Here is a 12,647-nt window from a genome sequence, read left to right on the forward strand (position 1 = left end):
GTTTCTCATTCGCATTCTGCGTCTGACTCACCAAGTTGATTCTGGCAAGGTGGAAGGGGGCACAGAGGAAGGTGGGTTTTACTCATCCCATCCGAGGTCACTGACCACATGCCCAGAGCAGCGAGGCTGGCTGGAGGGCCTGAGACCAAGTGGAATGCACAGGACCTATCCCAGGGGGGTAGGTAGACTGACCCAGGGCTAGGGCTTGCTGGCATCAATGGGGACAGAGAGCCAAGGTTGTCATGCCAACTGACTTTTCAAAAGAAGCAAGAAGGCATACTTTTCATGAAATACTCTGTGTGCCAGATCAAGCAGGCTGACAAGCCAAAAGCAACACTGGTAGGGTGTGGCAGCGCTACCTTTGCAATGGATTTCTCTCCTCCTATTCCTGCCTTCCTGGGTGTCCTTAGAGCTATTTGAGAAAGAGAGAGAGGGAGAAAGAGAGAGAAAGAGAGAGAGGAAGACAGAGAGCACCAAGTCCCATAACAAAGAAGTGCCAAGTTTACCAGCACCCCAATTTTGGAAAGTTCTTGCGTTTTCAGAGCCAAGATCCTTTTGTGCTGGAGCACAATTGCCTCCTATTTTGTTCTTGGTCAATAGAAATCCAGAATAAGCAACATCATTTCTGTTTAATCTCAACTCACACAAAACTTGGAAAGCCAATAGTACCTATGAGAAGGAACCCTGAGTAAAAGGCCTGGAGTCCAACACACTGAGGAAAAGAGTGGACAAGAGCTTAGAGTCAGTCACAAGTTTCCTTGAACCTCAGTTTCCCCCTATTCCCAATGGTTGCTTTCTTTCTGGAGCCTGTCCTCCTTGGGGAGGTAGACTTGAGGAAGACGTGTGTGTGTCCCCAATTCTGTTCTCTGAGTGTGAGGTCAGGGTTGCTGATGGTGTCATGGGGACCACTTTTCATCTCCTTTCTGGTCATTGTGTAATATCTTCTAGTTAGGGACCATGCTGAGTGTGGTGAGAAGCAAAGGCAGAGCTCAGAGGCCTCAGCAGAGGGCCTGGCCCAAGTCTGACCTGGAAGGTGCAGCTCAGCAAACATCCAGGTACAACCTGAGGTTAGGGAAGAAAGGAGTCCAGGGTGATCCCCAGTTCCAGAGGAGGCTGTGTGGAGCAGCCCAGCAGGACCGGTGATGCCAGGGGAAGCATGGCAATAGGAGGGAGGGAACCTGCTTAGACTCATGACGTACTGAATCTTGTCTGCCTGAAATGAGTGGTCTCCCTGGAAGCTGCTCTGAGATTTTGACTCTTGATTGGAGACAGTTTCTGTTGGTGCTAAGCCAGGGCATTAGGACGAGCCTCTGGACGCTGCCCTGCAAGCAGGAAGTAGAATCAAGTCCCCACTTTTACATTAAGTGGGCAAGCTAAAACTTGCAAGTCTGATGATCTGGAGAAGTACAGCATGCTCTCGTACACCCGCCTGGTCATACACTATCTTGGCAGTACAAGGCAGCAGTTTTCCCCTCTCGTACACCTCTTTAATCTGGTTTGACCTTCAAGTATCAGTATGAGCCTTCTCTTTACCCTAACCAACCACAAGAATGTGGGGGATGTAATCTGTAGAGCCTACGTGTCCAGCTCCAGATCTTCCTCTGACGTTTTAATTATTACAACATAGCTTTGACAAGACAATGTTCTTTTGACAAATGCTCATCCTATAACTATAAAAATGTTTGTACTCTTGTTAGTGAGTCTTTCTCTGTGATGAAGTCATTAGGATGTAACTGATAAAAAATAGAATAAAAGGTGGCCTCTGGCAGTTGCTCTTCGCCTCAAGCCAGATTGATGCCTTGGCCCTCCATGCTCTCTTCATTTCTCTTGCGTGTCTTGTCTCTGTGCCTCCGACCAAAAGAATACTCATGCAACAAGTTCCAACAACTGCACAAGGGCTGTGCAGGCTTCAGGGGAGCAGGGCTGAGCTCTCTGAAGCAGAGCAGTGATCATAAGGTGGCTCTGTGTCTGTGGAGACAGAGTGGGGAGGGCTTTCCTATGGGGTGAAGAAGATGCTGTCGGGCGCTCCCATCTCTCTCTGTGAGATTTTGGAATGGGAAGCCCTTTCGGGACAGGGACAGAGAGACAGCAGTGGTTTGGGGAACGTTCCAGGCCCAGTGTCCCACCCTGTCGTGGGCTGCAGGGGTTCTGCAAAGTGGAGTCTAACTCTGTGTTGTCACCAGCAGGTGTACGGTCCTGTCTTGTGTCTGCTTGCTCATTCGGAGCCTGTGATGGACATGGACACTACTGGCTGCCCACAGCATAAGCCATGGACTGAGAAGGGTGCAGGGGGCAAGGGGACAGATGGGAGACTTCAAAAGGTAGAGAAGGTTGATCCTAGCAAAGGAGAGGAGAGAGTCAGAGGGGAGCAATGCTCTGGAGTATCCAGGAGGTCAGTGTACATTCCTTTTTGTTAATTTGTTATTTAAATTTTTTAAAAATTAAATTTATTTCTATTTTTTAATTAAAATTTTTCGATGAAAATATTTTTTTACTTAAATAAAATTTTTTATTAAGAATCAGATAGGAGCGATTAGGGTGTTGTGAACCATAATCACGCAGAGACATTAATCATGAATCATACAAACTCCAACCTTCTGCTCTCTGAATAGAGGGACAGGTAAGGATGATTCCACCTCACAATCACTGAGCATTTCTGCTGACAGGGAAGGAGCATGTGGGCAGTGCTGCTGGCTACAGAGGGTCCTGGCAGGCCCGGGAGTGTGTGCCCACTGCTGGGGGCTCAGTTCCTGCTGCGGGCAGCTGGCCCAGCCCCTGGCTTTATGAGGAGCAGCCCATGGATATGGTGCTGTCTTAAAGATCCGAGGCACTTTGTGGGCTCTGCCCTGCCTGGCTCTGCCCAAGGGGACAGTGACAAGGGACAAGGCAAGGCAAGCCTGTCCCCGGGATAGAGGGCCCCCAGGGTGGGTTTCAGAACCTGTCTCTGCCCTCTGCTCTCGAAGGCCCCCTTTGCAACTGGTCATGGCTGTGGAGCCCCTGGGCCAAGAAGGCAGCAGCTGCCGCACTGGACATGTCAGCCTCAGCTTCTCTCTGCAGACCCAGAGCTTGGGGTGCTGCCGCCCTGTGTCTGCGCTATTGCCAGTCTCGCCTTCTCTCCATCAACCTGCTCGAGACCCACGTCAGCTCCAAGTTTCAGCACGGAAAATATAGCAGCCTACAATATGTTGTTCTGGCAGAAAGCGACGGATTCTAGCAGGGAGTGTCTGTTACGGGCACCCAGGCAATTAACTCACTTGTCGGGAAATCAGAATTACTAGTTGGGAGCAGCCACTGTAGCTTCTGCTCAGGCCTTTCTTCCTGATGGGCTTGCAGGGGATGGACATGTTGATTTGGGGGTGAGGTGGGGTGGGAGTGGGGTACACGTCTTGCCCTGATTCTGATCCTCTCCTGCTGGGAAGATGGGATGGTGATTTACGGCCATGCCGGGAAATCTTGTGGAGGAATTCCGGTGGGTCTCAGGCTTTGTTGGGGCTTGACTCAACCTTGGCCGGACCTCTCCAGTCTTGCCCCCTCCTGGCGCTGCCACTGTGGTTGACAGGCAGAGCCGGGACCAACAAATAGGCTGAGGATTCCTGGTAAAGCCATTCCTAGGAGCTGGGGTGTCTGTGTGCTGCACCCCACAGCAGGCTGGGTAGGGCTTTGAGACAGAGTAGGGGGGACCAGCATCCGTGAGCCTTACTCAGCACCCCTTTTGCTGAGGCCCTAGAGGTGGGGAAGGGGAGTCCCGGGGAGGGCACTTTCAGGGCTCTGTTGGTCCTGCACTTCCCAGGGGCTTTCCCTGCTCTCACCAGGTCATTTCAGAGCCACCAGCAGATTATACCTTGACCCCCAGGACCCCTGTGAGCTTCTTCCCAGGGCTCTGTCTCCACAGCCTGGCTAGGGAGATGAAACCCAAGGCCGCTCTACCCCCAAACGAAGGTCTTGGCTCCTTGGGAAGTCCTTCATGCAGCAGTCACACAGGTAGATGGGGCATGTGGTGGGCTCCTGGCTTCTGCTCTCTCTTTTTCTGCTGGTGAAGGAGCTCCTGGTTCCTCTTGGAGTCTTTGCGTTCGGGAGTGGAAGCAGCCCCCCCCCCCGCCCCGCAAAAATCCCCCCAAGAAAAACACATGGCCGGCACATCCAGACTCCTGGGCTTTGCACCTCCCAATACTCCGATGGAAGATTCCCTGGGCTTTGCACCGCCTATTTCTGCAATGAGAGTTCCCCTTCCAAGGTGATGGTGGCCCTTGGGCCTTGTTTCTCCTCAGTAAGTGCCCCCCAAGTAAAGTGGACATGGAGGAATGGTGCTCTGCCTGCTTCACGCAGTGCCTCCAAGGGCCCTGGGCAGAAGGCTGCCTGGCGCTTGCTCTCAGGGCTGCAGTCTGTTGGCTTTCGTGGAGGGCCCAGCTTCCACTGCAAAGGCTGCAGCAGCTCCTCTGAGTCATTCCTGGAACCTTTGGGAGTCTCCATGGAGACAGGCCTGAGGGGGCCGGAGCCTGCACACCACTTCTCAACATCCCTCTGTTCTCATCCCCCTTTGCCACTGGAGCTGGAGTTGGGAAGCTGTCACTGTTCTGTTTTTGTTTTTTAAAAAATTGCAAAATGGAAACTCTCAAGGCTCTTTTCCTAGGGTTTCTAAAACGAAACCATGCCCCCCTCTCTCAAAATATATATCCTAGTCTTTACTTGACTCTGCTGAAGCCAGACAATACAAAAACTAGGCTTGCTTGCTTGCTTTTTCTTTCTTTCTTTCTTTCTTTCTTTCTTTCTTTCTTTCTTTCTTTCTTTGTTTCTTTGTTTCCTCTTTCTTTATTTCTCTCTTTTTATCGTTTTTATCATTTTCTCTCTCTTCCTTCTTTTTATCTTTCATTATCTCTCTCTTTTTTTCATTTTCTCCCTCCCTCTCCCTTACTTCTTTTCTCTCTTTATCTCTCTCTTTTCTCATTTTCTTTCTTATTTTTTCTTTTTTCTTCTTTTTCTCTTTTTTATTATTTCCCTCTTTTTTCTCATTTCCTTTCACTCTTTCCTCCCTCTTTCCCTTCCTTCCTCCCTCCCTCCCTCCATCCCTCCCCCTCCCTCCCTCCCTTCCTTCCTTCCTTCCTTCCTTCCTTCCTTCCTTCCTTCCTTCCTTCTCACTTGAACTTGACTTGGAGACCCCAGGTCAAGGAGGCAGGGCCTGCTATACTGGACGATTCAGTCTCAGTTTCTCTTCCCAGACTCAAAGCTCAAGACGCTGCTGCCCTGTGTCCATACCACTTGACACAGGGTCTCAAAATCATGTGCAATCCCATTCCTTGGAGCTGGATCACCCAGTACTCTCCTTATGTGGAGCAGGTCTTCACATGGAAGTGCTCTGTGTACAGCAGGCTTCTCTAGACCCATGTGGATGCAAGCGATTCCACCATTACTGTGCCAGTTACAGGAATCTCACCATGGATCTCAGGGAGTTTTTGCCAGCAGGACTAAGCATCCCAGTGTGTCACCCCTGTAATGAGAAATGCAGTTGCAGAATCTGGGGAATACAAATCCTCAGTCATAACAGCATGACACACCAAGGTCACCTTGTCTGGGAGTTAGAAAAGAGTTTGCACAGCATTAAAACTGACTTGGCTCCTAGACCTCTCCCTGCAAATCCATGGGCATCTCCATGGTGCCTTTGCACAGTGTGGGAAACCTTTGAAGAGGAGTGGAGCAAGGCTACTTGGCTTCTGTGTTAGCCTTTCCCTAGTAGCTCAGTTTTCTCCGGGTTCCACTTCCCCAGCCTCCCTTCAGTGGACCCTGAGGGATGCCAGCAAATCAAACTCACAAAATCCCACATCTTCCGACTCAGGACACCTGCTTTTACAACCGGGTCTTGTCTAATGGCTGTGCGGAGTCTTCAGATACAATTTTTGTTTTGGGGGAGAGGGGGCCTCCAAGCAGTGGTGGGTGGGGGGTGCATGTCACTTCCTAGGAAATTTGGCTCAATTATTTGGGACTCCCAGTTCAGTGCCCAGGCCACAGCAGTGTTGGGGGGCGGGTGGACACGCACAAAAATTCTTGGGAGCGGGAGGGCCATGCAGTGGCAGGAAACAAACCCAGTCCTGGTCCATGTCAGGCATGTGGTTCCAGTCCATTGAGCCATCATCCAGGGCCCAGGAAACAGTTTCTTTACTTTGGAGTAGGGACCACAGAGTCTTTCTAAAAGGTGATAAGGACCTTTCAAAAAGGTGATAAGGATCTAAGCTTTTGAGCTATTTCTTCAGTCCCTAACTCAGATTGTTAATAACCATAAATTAATCAAGTAATTTAATCAGTTAATTAATTTAAGGTTTGGTATTTGAACCAAGCAGTACCAAAGCAGGGCTTAGTCCTGGCTCTGGGCTCAGGAGACCATTTATGGCATGAGGAATCAAACCAGAGTTGGCTGCACGCAAAACAAGTGCCCTAACTCTGCTCAGTACCCTCTCCCCAGCCCCAAACTTGGACTTTGATTAGTCATTACTTATTTTTTAAAATCACAGTTGCAATTATGTTGTTCTATTTTTAAGTCTGCTGCTGTTCCTGTTGGGGCAAAGCCCCCTCTATAGTTTGCGTAACCTTTGTCTGTATGCATACTGCCCTTAAACTTCCAGAGGTTGGGCTAGCCTCTGTGTTGATTGCCCAGGGCTGTGAAAACAAACCACTACAAACTTGGAAACTTCAAACCACAGCCATTTATTTTCTGGCCATTCTAAAAAACCAGACTTCTTAAATGAAGTTGTTGGCTGGGTTCAACTTGCTCTAAAGGCTTAAGGGAGAAACTTCTCTGGCTTCTTTCAGCCTCTGGGAGTTCCAGATACTTTTCGGTTTGTGGCTCCATCACTGACTCCAGCCGTCCCCACCATCTTCCCTTTCTTTCTGTCTCTCTGTCTCTGTCTCTCTCTTGCTCTCTCATGCTAGCTCTCTCTCTGTCCCTCTTTGTCTTGGTTACTGGGCAACATTCAGCTCTGATAAAGACTTACTCCTGGCTCTGCACTTAGGGATCTCTCCTGGTAAGCCTTGAATGATCACATAGGGTGCCTGGGATCAAACCTTGGTTGGCCAGGTGCAAGGCAAGTGCCTTACCTGCTGTACTATTTCTCTGACCCTGTGTGTGTCCTTTTTTAAGATGCTTGTCATTGGGTTTGTGGACCACCCAGCTAATACAGAAGGATTTCTTCGAGGGAGTTTTAGCATAATCATAGCTGCAAAGACCCTTTTCCCCAAAAACCATAGGTTCCAGATATTGGATGTAGCCGAATCTTTGGGGAGACACTATCTACCCCACCTCTGTTATCCCCAGATTCCAACAGTGACTGACTATCTCTCAGAGCTCATGCGTTTGAGCATAAGGATTTGGAATTTAACCTCAGACCTACATACTCTGCCTGCTCCGCTCTGAATAAAGGTGGTCTGTGCTTGGAATTAGTCCAACATGTTCACCATATTCCATATTCAGCATCCCTTGGCTCTTGGAAACAGCTACCAGACTACGTAAATTGTTTCTTGCTTTCCCTAGGGATTTCTGTTAGAGCATTTCATGACATTGTTTTAACTTACCACATTTGAAGTATGCAGAAATTATCTAAAAATTAAGCAAATATGTATGAAGGTCCTTTTTCTTCTTTAAAATGGAGTTTTTGCAGATGTTCAGCACCTGAGAATAAGTTGCATTTTATTTATGGGATAATCTCTAGTGTATATGGTTCATAATATTTATTAGGATAAAAAGTTGCCATTTATAAGAGCATGTCTAAATACTTATATGTAAGTATTTATGTATAAGTTATGTGATTCTCTGATACCAAATAACAAATTGCACTTTTTCATTTAGATGATATTTTTAGAAGGGATGTTTTCTTTCTTTCTTTCTTTCTTTCTTTCTTTCTTCCTTTTTCTCTTTCTCTCTCTTTCTCTCTCTTTCTTTCATTTTTACTGTATTTAAATACCAATTGTTTACAAAGTTGGTCATACTACAGATATTTTAAGCAGTCAATGTCTCAACACAATCCCACCACCAAGGTCACCTTCCCTCCACCATTGTTCTCAGTTTCCCACCACCCACCAAGCCTCACCCTTTATCAGGTACAGAATAATTTATTTTTTATTGCTGGTTACAACAAAATGGCTAATAGAATTATTGAAAAACACTTCAGTAAAAGAACATATGTGAAAATTGTTATATCTCACTATGGGATCATCAGAACTGAGCTGTTTGTTGCTAGTTGAGCCTTCTGTGTTACTGTTTTAGTTTACTGAGTTTTGTTGGCTTCTGTGCTATTTTCCCATCCATGTTACTGGGATGTCAGTATTATGGAATTTGGAGATATTGCATGGCCATGTTTGTGGCCACATGCTCCAGGAATTCCAGGAACTAGAACTGGGCCAATGAGTTTCAGCAGCTTGGCTTGCATCTCTTCCAAGATGACAGGTGAAGCTGTGGATCTGGGCTGTTGCTTACATGGCAGCAGCTTGAGACCTGTTCTTTTCATTCGTAAGAAAATAAAGCTGGTGTTGGAACTGCAGTGACAGTACAGTTAGCAGAGCCCTTGCCTTGCACACAGCCAACCTGGGTATAATACCCAGCATCCCAGATGGTCCCCTGAACACTGCCAGGAGTAATTCCTGAGCACAGAACCAGGAGTAAGCCCTAACACTGCCAGATGTGGTCCAAAAGTGCTGGTGTAATAGCCCTAATAGAGATATAATTGATCTCCCTCTATTCTGGAGTGCAGATTTTAAGTTTTTGTATTTAAAAGCACCAATCTCACTTTCTGGATGGTTTTATTTGACAAGGTTAAAAGTGGCAACAAGAAGTCTGGCTTTGTCAGCAGGAACTTTCTAAAACAACCATAATGTGTATGTAATTCAAACGGTACATGCCTTGCAATTTCATGCTGCTAGTCATATTTTATTTATGAAATGTTTGGAAGCTGGAATCCAAAATTAGTGGAGGTCTAAATTCTTTGTTCCCTATTCATAGTGCAAATTAGTTCAAGTTGTTATATTTTCATTGCTTTTCTTTTAAAAAATCACATTCTCTTACATATAAATCAGAGAAGGGTGCTTAGTCATACTGTTGTGTCTTTTTAAAATCATCATTGCAATTTTCAAATAAACAAGTGATAGACTTAGAAGCAAGCCAGAGAAAAACTGGGTTTCTTGTCTGCAAGGCTCAAAGCATGCCATGAGCATTGGGGAATGGCAGAAACCTATAAGCGAGAGACCCAGGCAATCAAAATGCACCACCCAACATATGCTTATGTGGGAGTGTGGTGGTGAGACCTGAAGTTTAAGATGCGTTAACATCAGGTCTTTCAACTTCAGAGTAATAAAATCCAGCAGCAAGTCAACATCAATCAACTCCATGGGCCCGCGAAAAGAGCCCTGTGGACAGATCCACCTCTAAATGGAAAGGACAGTTAGAATTGCCTCCTTCTTGTCACGCTCTCTGTGCTGCGAACATTTTGCAATTGCCTTTCTTTCTTGCATGTCTTTCAATCCATTTACAAATGGACTGCTGGCTGGTCTGTGGAGAAAGCGGCTGATTTATCTACCACAGAGCTAGTAAGTCTCATTGTTTCAAAGAACTTTGTGCTTGATTTCTAAACTCCCTGACAACCCTATGTGTTTTTAATTAGCTTGTTTGAATTCAGATGTTTTAAACTCAAAGTGTTCCTGGATGAAGATTACTTTTATCGCGTTGTGTTAGTGTGTGTTTTAAGTCTGTGTTAAGCTTTTGTCTTACTCAATGCTGGCTGCAGAGTGGGGAAATCGTTATCTAAGGCTAACTTCCCTACATCGCTTCGTGGTGGGGGCTGAACAAATCATTTTTTATACCGTTCATTGAAACCCAATTAGTTGGGGGATGTGTGCAAGGAGAAGGATCTGCCCTTACTTCAAAACCCACTGTGGTTTCAAGTACATGCAAGAGTCAAAGGTGCCGTCTCCATAGCTCTTAGCATTGCAATAAAGGCTTTGGAAAAACTGCACTTCTGGCTGGAGAGATAGTACAGGGCTAAAGCACTTTCCTTGCAAGTGGTAGATCTGGGTTCAATTCCTGGCATCCCATATAGAACTTTGAGCCCTACTAGGAGTCATCTCTGAGCACAGAGCCAGGAATAAGCCCTGAATACCATTGGCTATGTGTCACCAAAACGAAACAAAACCTCCCCCACTTCTTAAGCACCTCTACCACATAAACATTGGGCCTTACAAATTCACTGTGTACAGCTGTCAATACAATCTTTTGATTGATCATATAGAGGTCACAGAATTTACCATATTTGAGAGTTGACAAGGGTGTTAATAGGATGGTATGACAGGACCACAGGTGAAAACCAAGACATCACAGCATATAGACTTAAAAGTTCTTCCTAAACAGATGGAATTATCTTTTGAAGCTCTGTGTGTGTGCTGGGAAGATTTCTGAACTACACTACCAGGCCTGGTTTCCTTCTGGCAGTGTTTTCTCCTTGGTCCAGTCTGTCTCCACACTCTCTCTGGAACCCAGGGTTCATCAAGCATGAGTCCTTCTTCTGCCTACTAAGCTCCTCTTGTCTTTCTGTCTTCACCCATGAAGACCCTGCTGATGTTTTGTGCCCCTCTTGCCCACCTTTACTGTGGAGAGAGAGCAGGTGGGGAAACTTTGGACACATCAATTCCCACAGTGCTGCATGTAGAACCTTATGACTCTCTTGTCTCTATTTTGTAGATCACCTCCATGGGACTACTCAACATCATGTTATGGCCCATGTATCAGTGTTGTAGTACTCAGGCACAAGTACTCCAGTGCTCACCAGTCCTCATTGGATGTGAGCTCCTTGTGTAAGCAGTATCCATGAGCTTATATTCACGATCACGACCATCCTGTTATTTGTCGATTGCCTCGAGCAGGCCCCAGTAACGTCTCCTTCGTCCTAGCCCTGAGATTTTTAAAATAAGTCTGGCAAACTCCCCGTGGCGTACCCAATATACCAAATACCAGTAACAATGATGGGTCTCATTCTCCTAACGAGCTTATATTAGTTCTGATATTTTGGGTGTATTCTTCTCTAAAATATTATAAGAGGCAAGTGCATAAGACTACTGGAAGCCTTGTTATGTCTGAAAGGCCCACACTACAGCTGTAGTTGAATCTTACCTTCTCCATTTATGTTGCTTTGCAAGCTTATGCAAGTAACTTAACCCCTGGGTTGGGGGGAATAATAGTCCCTACTTCTGAGGGTTCATGAGGACTGCGTCCTCACAGTAAAGAGCACGGCTATATTAAATAATCATGGTCAGTGCTTATGTATTCCTTTAGACTCTAGTTCCCATTGCTGAACTTTTGTTAATATTTTTTAATTACATGACATTATGGCACATGTAATGCAGACAGGCCTTCACACTCAAATATCAGACATACAGGCAATGTCCTCTGGATAGCTTTTGCCCGGATGACTCAAGGCACATGGGACATGCATGGGGACAAACTGATGAAGTGAGGATTGGTTACTGATAGAATCACGAAGTCCTGTTTTTCAATTTTATTTTTGTTTTTAGAGTCACACCAGGAAGTGCTCAGGGATCTATGCTCAGGTATCACTCATAGTGGGGCTGGGGGACCATATGGGGTGCCAGCGATCAAACCTGGATTGTCTAGGTGCAAAACAAGCACCCTATCTTCTGTACTATTGCTCTGACCTCAGGAAGTCTATTAGCCTTGACAAGCAGACAAGGTCACCGCACATTCTTCAAACTCAGGTCAGAGTCATGTTGAGGGACTTGCAATTGTTCTCCTCTGTCAAACGAGTGAGTTATATGCCCCGTCCCTTGGAGCATTCAAGTAAGATTATGATATTATGGGGATCATGATACTATGGGGAGCACTGAACCTGGTTCTGACGGGAAGACTAGCCCTTGGCACAGAGCAGCAGCATTGGTTTCCTGTCCTGGAACATGATGGGATGGTTCAGAGAAGAGTGTTAGGCATCCTGGGAAAGCTGCTGCCTAGGTCCATCAATAGTGGGGAAGCAGTGGCATGCATAGGGGTTGCCGTCCCGCTAACAGCGAAAATGCAAGGTGCCTTCCTTTCCTTAAAGAGGGGACTCCTCCCCTCTCTTAGGGTGCTTAGAACAGGAAGGCTAACATCCGCAGCTGAAACAAGCAGGTCGCTACCAACACCACAATGACCAGTAGCAACAAAAGTGGCACGAGTGAAGCCTACTAAGTCACAGGCTGGGGAAAGACGAGGAATCCCTAGAACAAGAATCGCCCATAGTTGCACCCCCCACCCCCCACTTTTTTTGACATGCCTGGCAATAATAAATGGTTACTCCTGGATCTGTGCTCAGGAATCACTTCTGGCAGTGCTTGGGAGACCATATGAAATGCTGGGAATTAAACTCAGGTTGACTGGATGCAAGCACCCTACCCACTGTACTACTGTTCTAGCCCTGCTTCTCCCTCTTGGAATTACATGCATGAGAAACCATCAATAGCAGTGTTGTAAACCATAGACTCTCAATCAGTAAAAAACAAATAAACAATCTTGCAGAAGAACAGCACCTTCAGGAGGATGGCCAGGGGAAAGAAGGCTGGGAGGACCCACATTTCCTCTGGGTGAGGGGGTCCTTGGAACTAATGGGTTGCCCTTGGCATGACCA

At 46.6% G+C, this 12,647-nt stretch overlaps 1 pseudogene; it reads right to left on the bottom strand.

Annotated features, from left to right (window-relative positions):
* Positions 1-2,518: 2,518 nt before the first annotated feature.
* LOC130019502 (uncharacterized) lies at positions 2,519-2,643 on the bottom strand (annotated as a pseudogene).
* Positions 2,644-12,647: the final 10,004 nt, after the last annotated feature.

Source organism: Sorex fumeus, unplaced genomic scaffold (assembly GCF_029834395.1).
Source record: "Sorex fumeus unplaced genomic scaffold, SorFum_2.1 ptg000008l, whole genome shotgun sequence".
In the NCBI taxonomy this organism is placed as follows: Eukaryota; Metazoa; Chordata; class Mammalia; order Eulipotyphla; family Soricidae; genus Sorex; species Sorex fumeus.